The 23,533-nt window shown below is 32.6% G+C and overlaps 1 long non-coding RNA gene across 1 annotated transcript in view; it reads right to left on the bottom strand.

Annotated features, from left to right (window-relative positions):
• Positions 1-4,119, bottom strand: part of LOC129481808 (uncharacterized) — an 89,474-nt gene extending 85,355 nt beyond the window's left edge. Inside the window, exon 1 of the long non-coding RNA XR_008657515.1 lies at positions 4,107-4,119. This is a non-coding gene — a long non-coding RNA (uncharacterized lncRNA). The remainder of the gene's footprint in view (positions 1-4,106) is intronic.
• Between the last annotated feature and the right edge of the window lie 19,414 nt (positions 4,120-23,533).

Raw genomic sequence — 23,533 nt, forward strand, 5'->3', positions numbered from 1 at the left:
GTAGGTTTAACACGCATACGAATAAATATTTCAGGATGATTTAGTTGAACACGCCCTTTTCAGGTTATTTTATTCCTCATCTTCAGGAGATACATAGCACCCTTGAAGTTAGATTTTCAGTATATATTTCTTCTAAGGTAACATTAAGATATTTTATAGAAGTAAAATTTAAAATCCTATAAGAACCAGTTATAGATTAAAATAATAGAATATTATCACTAAGAAAAACTGAGGAATCTTTTAAACTTTGTTTTATATGGACAGGAAAGATGACAAGTGTAAAGCCGAAACTACTTCCCCAATATAATACAGCTGCCCTGTGATGTAGTACAGATGATCTGTGCTATAGCTGAAGCATAATTTCCAGGCCAAAGCTCTTCTCACTACTTGTACTATCCCTTTTTAAAGATGGACTCCTAATTCAAATGGGCAGCATTATTTCTCATTCTTCTCAGGTCAAGACAAAGCAACAAGAAAACAAGTAAAAAAGATTTACAAGAAAAATTTGAAGGTCTTATGATTATAACATGGAATAAATCTAAAATTTGTAGTTACACTGTTTGTTAGAATAAGTGAATTTATCAAGGTTCTGAAATACAAGCTCAATAACAATTTTATATTTATATATGAGAAACAGAAATTGAGAAAATGCTATTTAAAAAAAACAACCGTTCAATAGCAACAAATTTAACTACTTAGTAATAAACCTACCAAAGTATATACAAGACCATACAGAAAATAGATAGATCATTACTGAGATACATTATAAGATACGTAGATAAATGATGCCATGTACGTGGATTGAAAGGCTAAGTATTGTAAAGTTGACATTTCTCCTCAATGGATTTTTTTTATTCAGTGCAATTTCAATCAAACCGCAGTGAATTTAGAGAAAAAAGAAAATAGCATTCATTTTAATATTTTATGGCAATTATTTAAGCCAGGTTTAGGAGGCACAAAAAAAATCAAGTATTGACTTTTTAAAACACGTACTTTAAAGTGAGTCCCGACTCGGAAATTTGCTTTAACTAATAAAATGTGAGCAGAAGTATACTCTCTGTTTGCCTTGAAGGGTAACAACTAAAGAGTAACAATGTCTTCCACAGACAATTGTAGAATTTAGTTTGGATGACTGGAAGAGGGATGAAAGTGTATTCATATCATCACCATTCTATAGATAGATGTACACAATGATATATGAGTTTTCTATTCTCTTAGCAGAGCAAATTTTTTAAGACACCCATTGAGACATACCAGGTTAGCAGGCAGATGAGGGCAAATGCCGGTTTAACAGACACAAAATAATCTTTAGGAAAAATACATAAATCTTTATGATGAAGAATGAGAAGACTTGAAATACAGTAATACAAAAGTCATGAAAGAGACTTTTATATTATTACTGTATTATTCTAAAGAATTTGTTAATAATTTGATAAAGAATTCCTTTAAAGTCAGTTACTACATAAAAACTCAAAACTGTGATTTCATTCATTCTAAATGCTAGAGTTTCATTTTTTCTACAAAAAGTTACATTAAACTTAATTTCCTTTTGATATGTCTATAAGCAAGACTAATCCTTTTTATTATAGTACAAAAATGGCTAATGAATACACCCTTCAATCTTTGTATTAATTATACACTCTATGTGTGCTTACAGTGTCCAATTTGCAGAAAGCGATTTTCTTTATTTAGGTTTCTTAAGGGTGTACATATTAGTATAATAGGCAACATACTGAGATGCTAATAGCCTACATTCAGGGCATTCTCCATCCCCCATTTCATGGCTAAACTATTTTTTAGACATATTTTGAATCATTCGAATTCTGTTAAAACAACTTCTATCCTTTGAAGATAATAGTCACGTTGAGAAAAAACTTCTAAATATATCCTCATTAAAAGTATTCGCAAATATATTTCATGTACACTGATGAATATATCTTTTTCTAGATTTTGTATTAGTTATCCAGTGGCAAAGACTTAGATAATATGTCATCTCCAAAGGCATAATCAGTGTTAGTATATTAATATCATCTTACTTATAATTATATAGATGTATTTTTGTCTATCCATTCTAATATAAGCTATAGAGTGACAAGATATATTTTGTACAAGACAACAAAATTCATACTTTTAGAAAATACAAGGATATATTAATTTTTCAATTCACAAATTTGAAAGAATAATTTATTTCATTCATTATTTATGTTATCCAATCTCTATGTTATTTTTACAATTGCATTTTGTACATATGCTGAATTCTAAACTTTTATCATTATTAAATAAAAGTAACATAGTTTTTATTAAGTCTCTTATTTAATCTCATCCTATACTTAATTTATCTTTATATCAAATGTGACAGTACAAAATATACTTTTTGGTTAAGCATTTTATAATTAATTTTTAAATTTTATTTCTTTTTATTTATAACATTGATTATACACAATTAAGAAAAGTCAAAGGTAGTAGAGTTAATGAATGAAAAATACAATTTCCTCAACTAAACCTCCGGAATGTAACAATGAATATTACAAATTCCTTGACAGCAGGCCCTCATTAAAAAGATTCTGGAATCTTCCTTCTTTGGATTTTAGAAAAAAACTATAGTGGTTCCTAAACATTTATGGTTTTTCTTAAAAAAATGAGTTTTATTTACACATCAATAATATAATTTTCGTTTGAGTTTGTTATTATTTAGTTGCTATTTCCTGGGAAGATTTTCGAAGGGAGAATAAAATTCTGAGAAAACATCTTCATGTATATCAATAGTTTTATATCACTTACGTCAAAATTAAGACAACCTTTTAAAGTTTAGAACAACTAATTGGCAGTTGGAGTGTGAGAAATAATTAGAGATGTCAAGAAAAATTTTTACTGTTTGTACAGCATTTTAAAACATAATTTTCTTTGAAAAAACATTCTACATAAATATATTTCCTGGGTTGTTGTCTGTCTTCTCTTCTACACATAAGACCAACAGGAGCCTCTGACATTTTTCACATGATAGGCTATCAAATTGGAAGAGACATGAACTAAAGCTTGCTTTATGTTAACTGGGTATAATTAAAGGAACAATTAAACTACTCAAAATTTCTATCTTTAAATGTGCATCAATGTGCGTATACAAATAGAAAAATATGCACAAACACACGAAATGGCACCAGAAAGCATGGTTAGAATTGAAAGAATTACTAAATTAGGAAGGAGTTTGTAAAAATCAGGTTATCAGTAAGATTGGCAAAAGAAACACATTTATGGCTAATGAGAGCTGCCTCACATAAAATACCATATTTCTTTAGGTCTAAGATGTTATTAATTGCAAAATGTCCTATTGTTTAACATTTGATTTCTTGATTTTTATGATCATCAGGAAAGAAAAAATATTTGCTGTTTAAATCAATAAAATCAATGCTTTTGATTGTAAGACCCAATCCAATTTCAAACATGTCAATATATGAAAATGTACGTGGCTTAAAACTAATGAAGTTTGCTAATATGTAAACATATGAAGAACAAGAACAAATAACTTATTATCGCCCACAACTAGAAGAGAGGAAAGCCGCATTAGTATAAAAAAGGACGCTGGAAAGAAACTCAAATAAAAGTACTTTTTAAAATTTGTAATACCTACAAATGATTACCTAACATTATATCTCAGCTGATGCTTTAAATAAACCTTTGAACTAAGCTTAATACAGTAGTCAGTGAGCCAAACATTGAAAATATAAAATATAACTATTTGTCAACAAATGGAGCCCATCAGCCTGGTCCATTACAAGAAAAGAACAAGAACTGATCAAGAAGTCCTTGTCCTAAACCATTCTAGCCCATTAAGTTTCCATTTGCCTCATAATTAGAATTCTTCCAGTATGTATTGTATTCATAAGGACATTGTAAAAAGGTTTTTGCTATCTTCTTTGAAAAGCCTCACTTCAACAGATGTGTCCTCAAACCATTGGTCTAGGCATCAAGTAGCACAATATTTAGGGGTTTCACACCTTGCAGAGAAATGTTTGTTGAGTTCTGAAAACATAAAAGCATCAAGTATTATATATGTCAACCTGGCCTCTGATTATTTATATGATATATAGTTCTGCTAGCACACTCACCTCTGCAGGGAATTTTCAAGTCTGCCAGCCTTTCTACAGTTATTCACAACTGCCACTGGCAAGGGGAACAGGGAGTCTACCTGCTCAGCCCGCCGTGGGGTGCTAAGTTAGCTGTATGGATGCAGCTGTCTTCGGTACAACAGAGAGAAAAATGGAAAAACTCATTTGACCTTATGCTTATCCAACATCTGATTCAGTTTAGCAGAAACACTTCGTAGGAAATAAATGCACACAGGTAATTTACAAACCTAATACTTGTATCTCAGTGGAGTCATTCTCAGCTGGTTAGAACCCAAGGAAAGGGAGAGTAATTAGCACCATTACAACACTCATAGAAACCAATTAGCACTTAAGTAAACTTAATGTGATTTTGTAATTGTCGTGATGGTTCTAAGTCAAATCACTAAATCAAGCAATTCAATATTTGCTAGTGGACAAGTATATTTTTTAGAAACAATTTTACTAACATGATGAATGAAGGGTTTTCACTCTTTTCTCCAAAAGATAAAGTAAATGTTAAGAATTAAATAACATGAATGTTAAAAACTAAATAACATGGCCGGGCGCGGTGGCTCACGCTTGTAATCCCAGCACTTTGGGAGGCCGAGGCGGGTGGATTACGAGGTCAGGAGATCGAGACCATAGTGAAACCCCGTCTCTACTAAAAATACAAAAAATTAGCCAGGCGTGGTGGTGGGCGCCTGTAGTCCAGCTACTCGGGAGGCTGAGGCAGGAGAATGGTGTAAACCCGGGAGGCAGAGCTTGCAGTGAGCCGAGATTGCGCCAGCGCACTCCAGCCTGGGTGACAGAGCGAGACTCTGTCTCAAAAAAAAAAAAAAAAAAAACGAAATAACATTCAAGTTAGTCTTCTTTACCCCCAACAGGTTTTTTTTTTCAGTTCAATATTGCAAAAGTATTTTAATTGTTCCTTTAGTCATTCATTTCCACTAAAAAAAGATAAAATTACCCTAATGCATTATTACTTGAATCTTGAAAAGTAAGAACAATCTGAACATTTTCAAGTAAATACTTTAGCACAGAGAGTGAAATATTTCTTTCCACTCTTTGCCCGTGGCTTCATTTAAAAGTCCTATTAAATACTGTTCTTGTCTGCTATTTTTCTCCAAGCTCTATATTCTTTCCAGATCTTGAATATTTATTGAAAAGCAAAAATGTGGTCTTTTTTTTCAGTAGATGAATATGAGGGAGAATAGATAAAATATATTCGCAAAATGGATACAAAGATGACAGAAAAGATAGAATTGCCAGATAAAACACAGGATGACCAGTTAAGCTTGAATTTCAGATAAACAACAAAACATACGTTGGTATAATTATGTCTCAAATTTTGCATAAGATACACATGATAACAATATTTTTTCACCATAATTCAAATTTAACTGAGTATCCTGTATTTCTATTTCCTTTTTTTTTTTTCTTTTTTTGAGGTAGAGTTTTGCTCTTGTCGCCTAGGCTGAAGTGCAGTGGCGCAATCTTGACTCACTGCAACCTCTGCCTCCCAGGTTCAAGCGATTCTCATGCCTCAGCCTCTGAATTAGCTTGGATTACAGGCACGTGCCACCACACCTGGCTAATTTTGTATTTTTAGTAGAGATGGAGTTTCACCATGTTGGCCAGGCTGGTCTTGAACTCCTGACCTCAGGTGATCTTCCCGCCTCAGCCTCCCAAAGCGATTACAGGCAGGAGCCACTACACCCAGCCTTATTTGCAAATTTTTTAAAACTGTATATAGCAGTAAACTGAAAGATTATTTACAGTGGAATTCCTAAGGTCAGGTTTCCTTCAACGTGCTTATATGTTCTTTTCATTTTTAATCCTCTTATTCTTGGATTTATAATGTTAGAAATAATTCATTTTACCAGAGTAATTTTTGTTCACATCTGAAAAATCATAAGATTGAGAAATAAATCAAGTAGGATATTAATTTTATTTTGAAATAGTTAAATCCACATGTCTCCTGTATATCATGGGCTTTCTGTCTGTAAATCAATAAGTTATCCCAGTGTGAACTGGGATGATAAAAGAATCTCCAAACATCCTCTGGATATTCCCAAACTTTTGTGTTTGTGCTTCAGGCCTTCAAAACAATTTACCTATTTGGTTCTATCTCACATGGTTTTTTACAAGAAAAATCATATGAGCAATTGATATCATAAATTTTATAAATTTAACTGAAAATGCATAGTGTCAAAATGGATCCAATATATTACACAATGTGTAATGTTTGACCAGCCAGCCCGCTCACTTCTGGCCTGGTACTGAATTTCTTTTCAACAGATGTCATCCCGTTATCGCTCTAGTGTTTTCTGTTTGTTTGTTTTGTTTTGTTTTGTTTTAACTGGTCTGGTCTATTCCTCGTTCCCTACATTTCCCTCAGTAATTATGGGATTTTTTATAAATAAAACTTTGTCTATAATTTTTGTCTATAATTTTGCCTATAATTATTCTCCAGGAGGTAAAGCAATCAATAGTTTCCTAAGTTCGACTCACAAAGTTTTCACTCAAGTGATGTGTGAGAAAATAATGCACATTTATTTGTGACACCTGGGACTCCCCTAACTTATGGCTCAAACACCTTTTCCTACTTTTCCCTTCTGTGGAATTGAGAGGAAGAGGAATATGAGGAATGGGAGGAAGAAAAAGAGATGCCATCTTTGTGATTATCAAATAGTTAGAAAGAAACATGGAATCTTCAGGAACTTTTCACATTAGTGTATTTTCAATGGAATGGTAACAGGAAGTCCATGGCAAAATTTAAAAATTTGAGGCTGTATATAGTTTATAATGCCAAATCCTGAAGATATTTTTATTTGTCTTTTCCTCACTTCTGATGTTTTTTCTTGCAGAATTTCAGTGGCAAGTCTAAACATGACTCAAAATCTGCTCACCAACTGCTGGCACTGCACTCTCTATGATTATCTCTAGCGTGTAAGTTTGTTATCCTGAAGGCTCACGTGCCTCAGTGTTAACATTTGGAAGAGGGCTGCCAGGCCCAACAAGAACAGAGATGCACAGGCAAGCAGCCAGCTGGGCACAGGACATTCTGTGGTGGTATATGCGGGCATATGAACTAAGACTGATAAGCCTAAAGACTTGGTTGGTAGTTGGATCACTTTGAGGTTAAACTGCTGCATATGCATGATGAACCTGGCAATATCATTTTTTCATAAATTTTATATAGATTCAAATTCTAATGCACTACATGCAATTTGTCATTTATGATGACATGTTCACATGACATCTCAAATGAAAGTATTGGCACATGTTTCCATGGAGAATTAGCAGAATTGTAATGAGAGATTCCAGGGTTTTAAAGGTTATCAAACAAATGTTTGCTTACTTCGGGATATGCACTGGTCAAGAGAAATCTACTTCGCATGCTCTAGGGCAGCGTTTCCCATCCTGGCACTGTTGATATTTGAGGTTGGTTAACACTTGTTAGCTACACATCATAGGATGTTTAGAAATATCTCTTGTTGCTACCCACTGACTGCCAGCAGCAACACTCCCAAAGTCTCATGAAAGTGTGACAATCAAAAATATCTCCAGTCTCTGCTAAATGTCCCTGACAGTGGGGAACAAAATTACCCCAGGCTAATAATTTCTGGTCTAGAAAATGAGCAAAGTAAGATTTTTTATTTTATTGAAAACTTTTTAATAGACTTCATTTTTTAGAGAAGTTTTAGATTCACAACAAAATTGAGCTGAAGTTACCGAGATTTTCCCTGCACTCACATTTGCACATCTTTGCTTGCTATCACTGGAGAGGTATCTCACATATTGTTAAGGTTGATGAGCCTACATTGACACTATCATGTGAGCAAAGTCCACAGTTTAAATTAAGGTTCACACTTGGAGTTGTATAATTCTATGAATTTTAACAAATGTATAATGACAGTATCCATCAACATGGTATAAAACAGAGTAGTTTCACTTCCCTGACAATATATTTGTGTTCCTCCTATTCATCTCTTCTTTCCCCTAAACCCTTGGAAACTACTGATCCTTTCACTGTCTCCATAACTTGTCTTTTCTAGAATGTCATATAGTTGGAATTATACAGTGTGTTGCTTTTTCACATTGACTTCTTTTACTTAGTAATATGCATTTGAGTTTCCTCCATGTCTTCTCATAATTTGACAGCTCATTTCTCTTTAGCACTTAATAAAGCTCCCTTGAATGGCTGAACTCCAATTTATCTGCTCATTGATGAAGGACATCTTAGTTGCTTCCAAGTTTTACAATTATGAATGAAGCTGCTATAAACATTTGTGAGATTTTTGTATGGACATGCTTTCAACTCATTTGGGTAAATAACAAGTGGTGTAATTGCTGGAACATATGGTAAGAGTATGTTTAATTTTATAATAAATTACTAATCTGCCTTTCAAAGTGTCTGTACCATTTTGCATTTGTACCAGCAGTGAAGAGTTTCTGTTGCTCCACATTTTTACCAACATTTGGTATGGTTAACGTTTTGTATTTTCAACATTTTAACAGCTATATAGGGGTATCTTATTGTTGTTTCAATTTGCAACTCCCTAATGACATATGACATGGAGTATCTTTTCATGTGCTTATTTGCATTTTGTATATCTTCTTTGGCTAGGTGCCTGTTCAAATCTTTTGTCCACTTTTTTAGTTGTGTTGTTCATTTTCTTATTGAATTTATGAGTTCCTTGTATATTTTGGATAACAACACTTTACCAAATACATTTTTGCAAATATTTTCCCGTAGTTTGTGGCTTATCTTCTTATTTTCTTGACAACGTCTTTAGCAGAGCAAGTTTTTAATTTTAATGAAGTCCAGCTTCTCAATTTTTTTCCTTCATGATTTGTATCTTTGGTGTTGTATTAAAAAGTCATCAGTATACTCAAGTATATCTCGGCTTCCTCATATATTATCTTCCAGGAGTTTTGTAGTTTTGCATTTGACTTTTAGATCTGTGATCCATTTGACTTAATTTTTTGTGGAGGGTGTGAAACCTGTTTCTAGATTTCATTTATTTTTATTTTTTGGCATATGTATGTCTAGTTATTTCAGCGCTATTTGTTGAAAAGACTATCTTTACTGCACTGTGTTGTCATTGGTCTTTTGTCAAACATAAATCGACTATATTTACATGGGTTTAATTGCAGGCTTTCTATTCTTTTTCATTGAACTATTTGTCTATTCTTTCACCATTACCATATTGTCTTGATCACTGTAGCTTTATAGTAAGTCTTAAAGTTGGGTAATGTTTATTCTCCTTCATATTGTGCTGGCTATTTGGAGTTTCTTGCCTCTCCATATAAACTTTAAAATAGTTTGTTGATAGTCACAAAACCACTTACTAGGATTTTGATTGAGATTACACAGAATCTATAGATAAGTTTGGAAGAACTGACATCTTGACAATATTGAAGCCTCCTATTCATAAAGAGAGTATCTTTTCATTGATTTAGTGCCTTGATTTTTTTCCATCAGTTTTGTAATTACATAAATTTTATTAGATTTATACCTAAGTATACATTTACAATTAATCTAAGTCTATTTTGACATAACACTGTACCTCTTCATAAATAATATGAGTAGTTTTTAGTAAAAAATATTCCTAATTCCACCATTCCTTGTGTCAGAACTTAGCAATTCTTACTATTCTTTGGATCACTCATTTCTCAGTCATTCATTTTACTTACACATAAGCATACATAATTGTCACATTGTTGCTATTATTATTTTGAACAAACTGTTATCTGTTAGATCAATTAAGAATAAGAAAATAAAGGTAATTATTTTACCTTCACTTCTTCCTTCTCTGACGATCTTCTTTTCTTTAAGTAGATCCACTTTACTGATTTATATTACATCCTTCTGTTTGAAGAACTTTTAAGATTTCTTGTAAGGCATGTCTACTGGTCACAAATTCCCTCAATTTTTGTTTGTCTAAGAAAGTTTTTATTTTCAAACAACAATTTTGCAGGGTACAGATCTTGAGATTGGTGGTTTTCTACTCTCAATACTTTAAATATTTCCATCAATTCTCCTTTTGTTTGCATAGATTCTGAGGAAAAGTCAGATGTAATTTATAATTTTGCTACTCTATAGTTAGGGTGTACTCCCTAATCCCCTCCCCAGCCTTCTTAAAATTATTTTTATTCTTTTATTTTCTGCAATTTGAATAAAATACACTTAGGCATATTTTTCTTTTTCTTTTTTGCATTAAACTGCTTGGCGTTCTCTGAGTTTCTTGGATCTGTGGTTTGATGTCTGACATTAATGTAGGGAAATTCTTAGTCATTATTACTGCAAATATTGCTTCTGTTTCTCTCTTTCTTTTCCTTCTGGTATTCACTTTACATATATGTTATACCACTTATACTTGGCCCACAGTTCTTAGATATACTTTATTATTTATCCAGTCTTTTTTCTCCTTGCTTTTCCATCTTTGAAGTTTCCATTGACATCTCAAGCTCAGAGATTTCCATCTACTCATAGCCTATCAAAGGCATTCTTCATTTTTGTTACAATGTTTTCATCTCTAGCATTTAATTTGGATTCTTTTTTAGAATTCCCATATCTCAGCTGACATTGCACATCTTTTCTTGCATGTTGTCTATTTTGTCCAGTAAAGTCCTTAGCATGTTGAAAATAACAGCTTTAAATTCCTAGACTGATAATTCCAGCATTCCTGCCATATCTGAATCTAGTTCTGATGTTTATCTATCTCTTTAAACTGTGGTTTTCACCTTTTAATATACTTTGTAATATTTTTATTGATAGCAAGATATGATGCACTGGGTAAAAGGTACTGTAGTAAATAGGCCTTTAGTAATGTTGTGGTAATGTTAAGGGGGGAATGGGGAAGCATTCTATAGTCCTATAATTTGGTTTCAATTTTTTAATAAGCCTGTGCCTTTGGACTATGAACTTTACATATGGTTCTCAGCATCGTCCTCCACTCCCTGTTAGTGAGGCAGGATGACTGCAGAGAGCTGGAGTTGGGTATTTCCCTTCCGATCAGTTAGGCTCTTTAAAAAATCTAATAATTTAGGCTGGGGTAAAAGAGTGTCTTGAGGGTGGATCTTGTTAGGAAGAAAATAGTGCTCTGGCGTATTTTAGTGTTTTTATTACCCCTCCTCCTGCAGGAAGGGAGTTTTCTCTGATACTTACTGTGACAACATGAGCACCTGGAGGTAAAACTCACACAAGTTTGCAGGCCCCTGTATGAATGGGTCCCCCTGGAGTGTTTAAGTCTCAAACTTGTTCATACTGAGCCTCCAGCAATTTGTCTATTACAGTTTAGGATTTTCCGCCCTGGTACTGTTTCCCATGGAGGTTTCTGCTCCAGTAAGTTGTGATTCTGCTCCAGTAGGTCGTGATTCTCTGAATTCACTTGTCTCTGCAATTTTGATGGCAGTGGTTTTCTATGTTACCTCACTTCTCTGACAGATGCAAGAAGAGTTGTCAAGTTTTTCAGAATGTTCAGCTTTTTACTTGTTAGGACAGATTGGCAACTTCCAAGCTCTTTACATGCCAGACTGGAAACCAGAAGTTAAGGTTACAATTTTGTGTGTGTGTGTGTGTGTGTTCATTTATATGTTTTATAATACAAACTTCTCCTTCCTTCTTTCCCATAATATAATCTATATGAAACATTAATTAAAGTCATTATAATGTTTGTCACTTTATCTACTCATAGGCAGGAAATACATTTTTCTTCACTATTTCATGAAAAACCATTTTTTTCTGGTGATGAAGTTAAGCTTTGTTTACTGACATCCTAAATAATTTAAATTACTATACTTTACAAACATTAGTTAATTTATACTCATACTGTGAAGAAAATATATGTTATTAAAGCATTTTTTAGTAACATAAAATGTTATAAGATTAGGTGCATTGTTCAGCATGGAATCTATATATGCCATTTTATTTTAAAAAGGTTATATAATTACTCAATGCTTTCCAAAGTTGAATTTAATAGTATCACAGAATTTTAGTAACAACCAGAAAATAGGACAGGACATATTTCAGTAAGTATGAATGAATATAAAAATTATTTTAAATGATATTTAACAATTAAAATGCAGATTGAAGTAAGCCAAATATTTTAATTATATAAAAGAGTATAATTAGAATTTGACCTAATGCTTATTTGCTTATTCTTTTTTTTTCTCCAATTATATCCATAATTTTAGGGTCCGAAGTCCATTTACAGGTATTCACAAGCAACAAATATATAGGCAGTTATCTATGCTGAGAAAATCATAGATGCTTTTAACTAAATTTTGTGTTGCCTTTGTTTTTCACAAACTTACAAAAAAAGAACATTTTTCTTGTAAAGGCATGTCAGCCAATAAATTATTTTTATCTAGATTAAAACTTTATAAAGTTGGTATTTCTGAAAAGCCTGTTTAAAATGATTTTTCTATATTTTTCTATAAAGAATCTCAGAGAAACTTGTACCACATAACTGTTTAAATTACAACAGAAAATTAAAAGAATATAAGAAGAAAACATTGATTAGAGCTCACTTAAGAAGTTCCTGACAGATCAATACTAAAATATAACGAGAGTTTAAAATGACTAATCTTTTTATTTTTACAAGGGCATTTAGAGTGTCATCTGAATCTGCTCCAGGCTAAATGATGAGAACACATGGATGCATAGAAGGGGAAAACACACTGGGACCTATCAGAAGGTGGAGGATGGGAAGAGGGAGAGACTCCAGAAAACAAACTAATGGCACTAGACTTAGTACCTGGGTAATGACATCAGCTGTACAACCAACCCACATGACACAAGTTCACCTATATAATAAACTTGGAACATGTACTCCTGAGCCGAAAATAAGTTAAAATAACAAAAATATATACAAATAAAAGAAATGCTAAAAATATAAAAATTAAAAGAAAAACCTGCTCCAGAATAAAATGGTTGATGCTCATATATGGTTGACACAGTTATTTATTTAGCTAAATATATACTGCTCTAATAGATTTAAATAATAGTTGATTAAAACATAAGTAAATGTATTTTTATGAAGTAACTTTCTGAAAATGTCTGTGATTCCATGTTAGACTAATAACCACATATCCATTTCCAAGATGTCTTTAGTGTAGCTTATAAATACATATGTAGCAGTTTTCACAGTCCTTACTTTATGAACCCTTTCTTATAAAATGTCACAACCATATTTAAGTCACCTAAAAATGGTGACATATGTTCTCTGTGGAGCTTTAAAATACAAGATGTCAATTTTTTATGTAAGGCACTAATATTTAGGCACGAAAGCAAAATAATGGTTGTTCACTTCTGCCTAATCCAGCTACAGAGGGAGTGTATCTAAATTTTTTATGCAAAATTCTCATTAATGTGATTATGATAATTAAAAAATGTGATTTGAGAAAACAGGAAAAAGTGACATCTATTCACCAGAATATTTAATGACATGATCATCTTCTTAGCATGCCCAATACGTATATAATGAAATTTGAAATTAATTTCAGGTTAAGAAGTTCCAGGGTAAAAATACTAGTTGTATTAGTTTTCCATTGCTTTCTAACAAATTTCACAAATGTGGAGGCTTACATGGTTTAAAACAACATCCATTTATTAGGACGAGTTCTGCGAACCAGATGTCTAAAGAAAAGTACAGCTTAGTTCTTTGATGACAGTCTTACAAGGCTAAAATCAAATTGTCCATGAGATATTTATTTTTGAAGACTCAAAGGAATTATTTTTTCTCCAGCTCATTCAGAGCATTGGCCAAATTCAGTTTCTTGCAGTTGTAGAATTGAGGTTTCCAGTTACTTGCAGGCTAGCAGCTGAGGGTCATTATTGAATTCTACAGACTGGTCCCACTCCTTGTCATGTGGCCCCTCCATCTTCAAAGCCAGCAATGGAGAATCTTCTTCATGTAATCTCTCTTATGCTTTGAGGTTCTTCTCTAGGAAGAGCCTTTTGAAGGCTACCTGAGAGTTCAGGTATACCCAAAATAACCTCCCTTTCTTAAAGTCCCTATACCATATAACATAACCTAATGATTGGTGTGACCAGCCCATTGTATTGTCAAATTCCGGTAATTACATAGGCACCATGGACCAGGAAGTGGAATCTTCGAGGCAATCACAGAATTATGTCTACAACACTGGTTGAGAGCAAATAAAATGGAGAATGATTATAATAAAATATTACACTAAAAATCATATTGTGAACACACACACACAATCACTGAAAATAATTACATCAAAAAGTGCACAGTATGCCTGTAGTCCCAGCTTCTTAGGAGATTGAGGCAGGAGGATCACTTGAGCCAAGAAGTTTGGGACCAGCACGGGAAACATAGGGAGAATTGATCTCTAAAAAGATTAAATTAAAAATTTTAAAAGTGGCCTGAAAACCAAAAGGAAAAAGCTCACAGTTCTTATCTGCAAATGACATACATTTTTTGTTTTCTTATTTCGTTATAATGATTTTATACTTTAACAGTATAAATTAAATAAGCATTACTTTAATCTTCCAACATTATTGCGGACATTTTTGGTCTTATTGTATCATTGCACTTACACAGGTTGGCTTTTATTTAAGAAAAATAAAATATTCTTAATTCCATTAGTAGAGAAAAGCCCATTTGGGGAGTTTAATATATTAATGCAAACTATGCATATTTATATATTTTTAAAAAGTATAGTTTCATTTTGATTTCATGAAAGAGAATACATTAATGTTATATAACTACAATGATAAAATTACATGTAATATTGACTTCTAAAGCATACATCTAAAGATTACATATAATACAAAAGAAAATATTACTTCCCAATTGAACTTTTTAGTAAATCTTAATTTTCATATTTGGTTTTAGTGTATTTCTCTCTATTTACCTCTTGGTTACATCTATCAATCATTCTGATTTTTATGAAACCCAAGGTTGACTTCATTCTGCCAGCCACATTGGGCGGCAACATTCTGTTGGCTTCCTCCACCTACCTATCAGATTGAATATGTTCAGGAAAGTAAACCTGATCGTCCATTTAACTATAGGGAAACTATTAGAAAGGTAGAAATGGGTTGAAATCATATTGCTATCTAAAGCCAAATACAAGTGACTTTTCTTTATACACTATAATTAATTATGTGTACTAGTGCCACTAAACAGATTTTAAACTGCATTTCTATAATAATATGTCATAATATATTTATTACAGTTCAAAGATTGTTACTTTTTCTTTTCATTTTCACCCTATAATTTTTTTTCAGAATTCTCTACCATTACAAATAAACAAGCAAACAAACAAACCTCACTCAGTAATAAACTAGAAAAGCAAATAAGTCTTAAATGTAATTAGTGAATAATATTATTTGAACCGTTTTGAGGAAGAATTTTTTCCTAAAAGCGTAAGCATAACAGGGCATGGATTTCAAAAGATGCTTGCTTACAATAAAGATGGATAAAGAAGAAATTGTTAGTAAAGCCAAGGTACAGTTTTATTGATCATTCTATGAGGGATGAGAGACTATTCCATAAATAAAGGAATAATCAATTTTTCCCTTTGCAAGATAATTACTAGTCCTTGCTTGTTAACATATAAAAACACTACAAAAAGGTAATTAATTGTTTTCATTACCTAAGATTGCTTCCTAATCACCTAGTTATTCCTAATTGAGGAGGAACCAAACAGGAGAAAAAAAATGGATAACACCCTTATGCATTAAGAAGAGTGTTCTATAACAAAGGTTTTTTTCTTTAATGTGCATTTCTTATTTTCATTTTCAATTAACTGCTATTTTAAACACAGGGTCTTCAAAATAATATTTTTCATGAGACAAGAGAGGAGAATATAAGAAATGAGGCAATATACAATTCAAAAAAAGGGCAAGTGGAAAGAAACAATGGTGTTTGAGTATTTATTATTAAAACTAAACCTGAGGTTTTAACATTGAAGTATTTTATGTAAATATGTAGACTGTTTAGAAACAATGGTGTTTGAGTATTTATTATAATAATTCTCATGGAAAATACTTTTCACCAAAAAATTCTTTTGTTTAAAATTAGTTCTCTAAACTCAAACATGCATACCTAAATAATGAACTTATTTTACACCTCTCCATTTTAGTGATTTACAAACTAACTACATAATAGAAAATAAATCCTCACTTAATATTGTCAGTAGGTTCTTAGACATTGTGACTTTAAGTGAAACAACGTATAACATAACTACTTGTTTTTCATGAGTGTTATAGAAAATGAAGTTGAAGAAAAAGATGTCCTTTGAAGACATGCTGCATATTGTTTCTTTTAAAGTTTCAGTTTCCAAGAAGCTATCAATGGTGTTAAATAAAGAATTGCTATATTTAATTTAATCATTGTTTGCCTGTGTTGGAAAGGGGTTTTGAGACACTATTTCATTCTGTTGACCCTCTTGCTCTCTGTCCTATTTTCTTGGATTTCTCAGTATATAACATTATTAATAAAACTGGAATAAATTAAATGACAACTCGATAAAAATATTTGTCCCCCAAAACTGATATTTCTGTAGAAAATATTTGTTATTTTAATTACATTTTTAAAACAAAGTGTAAATAATAACTTCCCAGGTGCTAGTGCTCTTGATACTCTTTACTCTGCTCTGATTATTCCAAAATGTATATGCTATAGTCAGAACGCTTTTGTCCCCATATAATTTATTAATACTACTCTGAATTATGGAGCCTAATAATAATACTAGGTAATGGGAGAAAAAATAAAGGAAATAATAAAAAACAAAACAATTTAGCAATGTCTTTATCTGTTTTGTATTACTATAACACCACCTGAGACTGGGTAGTTTATGAACAATAAAATTTTATTTGGCTCATGGTTCTGGAGGCTGAGAAGTCCAAGAGCATGGCCCCAGCATCTGGTGGTGGCTTTCATGCTGCATCATTCTATGGTGAAAGATAAAAGAGCAAGAGTGAAAGATCAAACTTTTATAACAAACCCACTTATGTGATAAGTAATTCACTCTCATGATAGCATTAATCTATTTGTAAGGGTAGAGCCCTTATACATTAATCACCTCTTATTAAGTCCTAGCTCCCAAGACTGTTACATTAAGGATTAAGTTTCCAATACATGAACTTTGGGGGACACATTTAAACCACAATAAAAAATCTTACAAGAAATTTTAATTATTTAAATGTATTTACTTTCTTTTGGTATCTATTAAAGAGAAATAAATATGCAAGGCTTTATAATGCATAAAACATTAACATTCTGGCCAAAGAACTTCAAATATCAAATTAATTGTTGCTCCAAAAGGCAGCACATTGGGAAAAAAAAAAACAAAAAACTCTCTTCCCGTAACTCTGATGAAATAATGGTTGGCCTCCCCAGACATTTCTACCTAGCTTTGTTTAGAAATTCTGATGCTCTTACAAAAAAGATAGAACTCAAGATCATTAAAGGAAGATTTAATGGAAGTTGGAGTATCTTCTATAAATCAAGCAAGGCTTTTGCAGAATCATAAGTCATATTAGTGAAGGCAGCTATAACATCAATATTTTGGTTGTCAACTTAAAAATGTTGAACAGATTACTATTGGAAAAAAATTATTTAAGGAGCTGTGTTAAACCAAGTGCTTTCTTTCAGAAGAATGGGTGGAAGAAAACAAGTTAAAATTTGGGAGTTGAGAGATAAAATTTTAGTTAATAAAATGTATATATGTAAGATATAAGGACTTAATTATCAAAGGTTTCAATAGTTTAAATATTAATTTTATAGGAAAATCAGTTTGTCTCTGGAATAATTTCTGATACATTTGGCACTCAATAAATAAACACAACGAGTGAAAATTTTACTGTTCAAAAGCTGAATTCCTTAGAGTACCAATTAAATAAATACCATCAAACAGGCTTTCAGAATGATGCTGGGACTTATTCTTCAGCTCTATAGGAAAGATGACTAAAAAATTTTAAAAAATCATTGAGAACATAGTGTTCTTCAGGGCTGAGATATTTGTGCAAAAGCATCCAATTTCATGTTACCAACTTTGTAAAAAAAATGTGACAGTTTCTGGCTTATAATGGTTATTCTGACATCTTTAAGAAGATAGAATTTATATGTAAGACTCCCTATTAAACACACAATATAAATATACTTATTAACCAATAGTATGCCATATTCTGCTTCATTTAATCTATTATCTGGTTACACACACACATGCATATACACACATATATAACTGTATATGTGTGTATATTTTCATATGCACACAAAAGCTAAATGAATACATATACACACTTGGTTTCTATTTTCATGTATGGAGAAATATGATCTGCTTTAAAATATGACAATTAAGAATATGAAATTTTTAAAATATATAAACTAGCAGAAAATTGCAAAAGCACTTTTTACAATATTTATATCAAGCTACTTTCATATCTATTTTAATTTTTTACAAAATGTTTCATTGAAAATTTATTATAAACCAAACCATCAGAAAAGTCAAAGAGATATTTTATTCTGAGTATCTTGGTAATTTGTGTATGTTTAGCAGTTTGAATACAAATAAACTACATTTGCCCTTGTCTTAGTACGCCAACATACATAACAAGTATGTTCAAGTATATATGCAAACATTTTACCCATGCCTAATCTTTTGTATTTGGATTCTCAGAAAATCATTTTGTTACTTCAAAATCAGATAGCTTCTGGAAAAATAAATGATACATTGTGATCTTTACAGGCAAATGTAAAATTATAATCAAAGTGACATTAGATAAAATTTCTTGATGTAAAAATAGGTTATGTTTAAAAATTATTTTCATGAAATTAACTAGATAATATAGTCACTATATTTTGTTTTGTTTAATTATTAGAGCTTAATGCAGTGTTATTTCTTAATTTGAAGTAGCGAATGTGAGACAGCATTTCAACTATATACATTTATCCAAAGATATTTTGAAAATTAAGAACTGTGCTTTCACTTTTGTTTAGAAAAATATATATTAATTTCAATGATCATCCCCAGAAGAAGCATTTAAGAAGATTCAGAAGAGTTTCAATAGTTTTTTTTTAGCTCAAGCCTTGAAACTGATCCAACAGTCCCATACACAGCTCTCTTGGATAAACATAGAAATTGACTCCTTCAGTCTTAAAGCTTGAAACTTACATTTATTTTATCTGAGTTTCATCCTCAAGAAAGGACCCCCTAGATCTCTCAGAAAGTATCAAGGTCTGAAACTCATGAGATCATCGCATCCAGACAATGAGATGCTGGGATCCCACGTTTTGTTTCCTTATCACACCCTAGTTCCTGTTTTCTAACAAATTATTACATTTTTTCCCTGCTGTGTGAACCCCTAATTTCAGTCCTTCGAGGAGACAGATTTGAGACTGAACTCCCATCTCCTTGGCTGCAGCACCCATTTAAAGCCTTCTTCCTTGGCAGTGATTTTTGTCTCAGTGTTGGGCTTTCTATGCAGCAAGTGGCAGGATCTAGACTGAACCCCTGGTGTTTCAGTAACACCATCACAGAAAATTTCTGCGTTAGAAACATGAATTGGTGTTTTTTTTTTCCCCCTTCTTGGCACAAGCCTAGATATAATCTGCCACCAAGGCAACTTGCATTTAGAAGAGACAATAATAAGCTGCAGTGGTCACTTTTAATTTCTTATACTATCCGATATAATACTGCATATCCACCCGACAGACATAGCATATTTGTCTATTCTTTTTGCATGAATTAAGGTCAGGAGTTCAATACCAGCTTGGCTAACATGGTGAAACCCCGTGTCTACTAAAAATACAAAAAATTAACCAGGCATGGTGGCGGACACAGTAATCCCAGATACTAGGGAGGCTGAGGCAGGAGAATCGCTTGATCCTGGGAGGGTAGGTTGCAAGGAGCTGAGATCATGCCTCTGCACTCCAGCCTGGGCAACAAGAGCGAAATTCCATCTCAAAACAAAAAATCAAAACGAAACAAAACAAAATAATTCCAGAGCTGAACAAAATCTTGACCAGCTGTGCGATTCTTTCTCCTCCCTCCTCCTCCTCCCTCTTCCCCTTTTTCTCCTTCCTTCCTTCCTTTCTTCCTTCTTTCCTTCCTTCCTTTCTTCCTTTCTTTTGTTCTTTCTTTCATTCTTTCTTCTTCTTTTTCATAGGGTCTTGCTCTGTCACTCAGGCTGGAGTTCAGGGGTGTGATCACGGGTCACTACAGCCTGGACTTCCCAGACTTAAGCAATCCTCCCACTTCTGCATCCCAATTAGCTAGGATCAGAGGTGCACACCACCACATCTGGCAAGTTTTTATTTTTATTTTTTGTGGACAGGAAATCTCCCTATGTTGCCCAGGCTGGTCTCAAACTCCTGGTCTCAAGTAATCTTCCCAACTTGACCTCCCAAAATGCTGGGATTACAGCCATCATGCCTGGCCCAATTATTTTTTTATTATCCCACTAGTTGATTGTGTAGCTTTGGTATAAACACCTTTTTAAATGATTGGAAACCATTTAAGTGTTGTGATTATAATATTATAATTGTGTAGCTTTCATATAAACACCCTTTTAAATGATTGAAAACCATTTAAATGTTGTGATTATAATATTATAACATTGATATCTTAATAATGCATTTCAAAATGATATACCTACAGCACTCATCAACTTGTGAGATGTGAATGGTTTTACTACCATTTTACAGACATAAAATTGAAATTCCAAGGTTAAATAACTTGTCCAAGGTTCCAAACCTTGCCAATTGTAGTGCTATTTTGGGGTTCAGAAATCAAGTACTACCTTGCCTATGTTTTTGTATCTCCTCAGTCTCAGAGCCTCTGTGGTTAAAGACATTTTTCTCTCCACTAAGGAAGTTGCCTTTCATGGTACTTCAATACACAATTATTGTTCAGTGAAGGTCAAAATTTCTCCTTGTAATCACTCATCATAATTAATTCAACATCAAAATACTATATTAATAATATAATATTAATAATTACAAATTAGCTCTATATTAATATTACTAAGGCATTGATATTTATTTCATTTTTATTAAATCTTCATTATCTAATAGCTACTGAAACAACCTACTGCAATTCCACGTATAGTTTTGCCCACCACAGTCACTTAACAGAGCTTACTAGCTCCCCAAAACTTTACTAGTGCCAATGAACTTTCTTGAAGAATAATACATAACATTTATCTTTTTATATAAAACCTCTGACTTTCTCTTTGTTCTTCAGACATACAAAAAACTACCTGGTCTACGTGTATGGCCTGAATTGCAATTCTTGCTTCCCGAAATAAAACATTTTAAATTTAGAGGTTCTTTTCTATATTTTATTCAATTTTGACTTTCTTGTGCCTTTATTCAAAAAAAACAATTAATAATGCTTTTTTTTAAAAAAAAATTCATGTTATGTTCTGGGATACAACCGTAAAGAAGATAGATGTGATTCCTCACCTAATAAATGTACATTCTTCTGATAGTGATAGATCACAAAGAAACAAATACTGTTGCTGAAAATGCTAGTGAGTTGTCTGAAGCACATAACCAAGACTCTGAACAGAGAACAATGAAGCCAGAGCAGGACACGGGATGCTTTGGATCACAAGTGCTTTAGATCAGGAGAGCATATCTAAAATGTGAAAGATGGCCGGGGGTGGTGGCTCACGCTTGTAATCCCAGCACTTTGGGTGGCTGAGGCGGGCAGATCATCTGAGGTCAGGACTTCAAGACCAGCCTGGCCAACATGGTGAAACCCTGTCTGTACTAAAAATACAAAAAAATCTGGCCAGGTGTGGTGGTGGCCCCTGTAATCCCAGCTGCTCGGGAGGCTGAGGCAGGGGAATCGCCTGAACCTGGGAGGTGGACGTTGCAGTGAGCAGAGATCATGCCATTGTACTCCAGCCTGGAAGACAAGAGTGAGACTCAGTCTCAAAATAAAATAAAATAATAAAAAATAATTAAAAAATAAAAAAGCATGGAGGGAGCCAGGCCTTGAGTTAGCTGTGGAAAAATATTCCAGGCAGAGAAACTAGTAAATACAAAGAAAGTCCTCTCAATCCTGATGACCCAGTTTTCAATAGATTTCTTTTCACTATGTGAGGGTCAAAGATTGAGACTTGATTCCAGGAAGAATTTGACCAGTGTTCTGTTTTCATCTACAGCTTTTCTTCTTGTTAATATATTTTTATTGATGCAGTTCAAAATAATTAGTCTCTGTCAGTATAACCATTTCTTTTCCATATTTGGGCACAATGAATACATGCATGATGTAATATACAGAGCATATACAAAGGATAACCTATATATGCATGTTTAGAGAGGAACCATAGCAAAACGGTTAGGATGATGGATTCTAGTCCCATACAGATAGAGTAGACCCAGTTGGATCTATTTAGATAAATAGAATATATTTAAATGAAATATAATAAATATAGATTAATATTTTTAAAACTTGTAATTTTAACACATTTTATTAATTTGATTTAATATAATTAATTTAAATTTAATAAAATTGTATTTAAAAGTCTAATTGAATTTAATTTAAATGTGCTCAAGATACATTTTCCAAGTAGGAGAAATTTTTATTTTTATTTTTGTATTTCTTTATTTTCATTTTTAAAATTTTCTACAGTGTGACTAACTCTAACTATAGGTTAGATCCTAAAAGAAAAGTAGGCCAAGGAAGATCCTAAAAGAAAAGTAGTAATAGCTGAGAGGCGATGGAGGGACATAACACCCCTGAAAAATAAACAACAACAGAAAAATCTTTAGTCAATAGAAGAAAAAAAGCCCATGAGGTATAACGAGACCAGAGATTCACAGAGATGGAATCCAGACAATGTAAAAACCAAATATAGAAAGCCTGTCTGTCTAGTACACTTTTGTAGTCGATATGGGTGCCATAATAAAAATAGTAGCTTGGATCGCTTCTCGGCCTTTTGGCTAAGATCAAGTGTAAAAGTAGTAGCTTGGAACCGGGAGGTCAATAGCTGGGGGATACGTAGAATCCCAAATCCAAATGTCTGTTTTCTATGATTTCCACATGGGCTTCTAGGAAATAGATAATGTGACTGACTTGACACTTTGAAGAAGAATTTTCAATCCAAATGGTCTTAACAAATGCATCTCATCGTCATATCACTTTCTTTTGAAATCAGAGTAGTTATGTATTATTTTTCTATGACGAAGCTTGGTATTGTAGACACAAGAATTTTTTAATTCAGTTGATTATTATACAACCCCATTTAATCTTTGTTGTTATATTGACTGCCTTTCCAAAACAAATGCTTTATTTTTGCATGGTCTTTTATTTTTAAAGACATAACAGATTTAAAAACACAAATAAACTAGTTATATTTCCCTCTTTCAAATTAATTGCCCTTCTTGTCAATACTAATGAACATTTTTCTGACTTTCACATGTATCTTTCTA

This window comes from Symphalangus syndactylus, chromosome 5, assembly GCF_028878055.3.
Source record: "Symphalangus syndactylus isolate Jambi chromosome 5, NHGRI_mSymSyn1-v2.1_pri, whole genome shotgun sequence".
Taxonomy (NCBI): Eukaryota; Metazoa; Chordata; class Mammalia; order Primates; family Hylobatidae; genus Symphalangus; species Symphalangus syndactylus.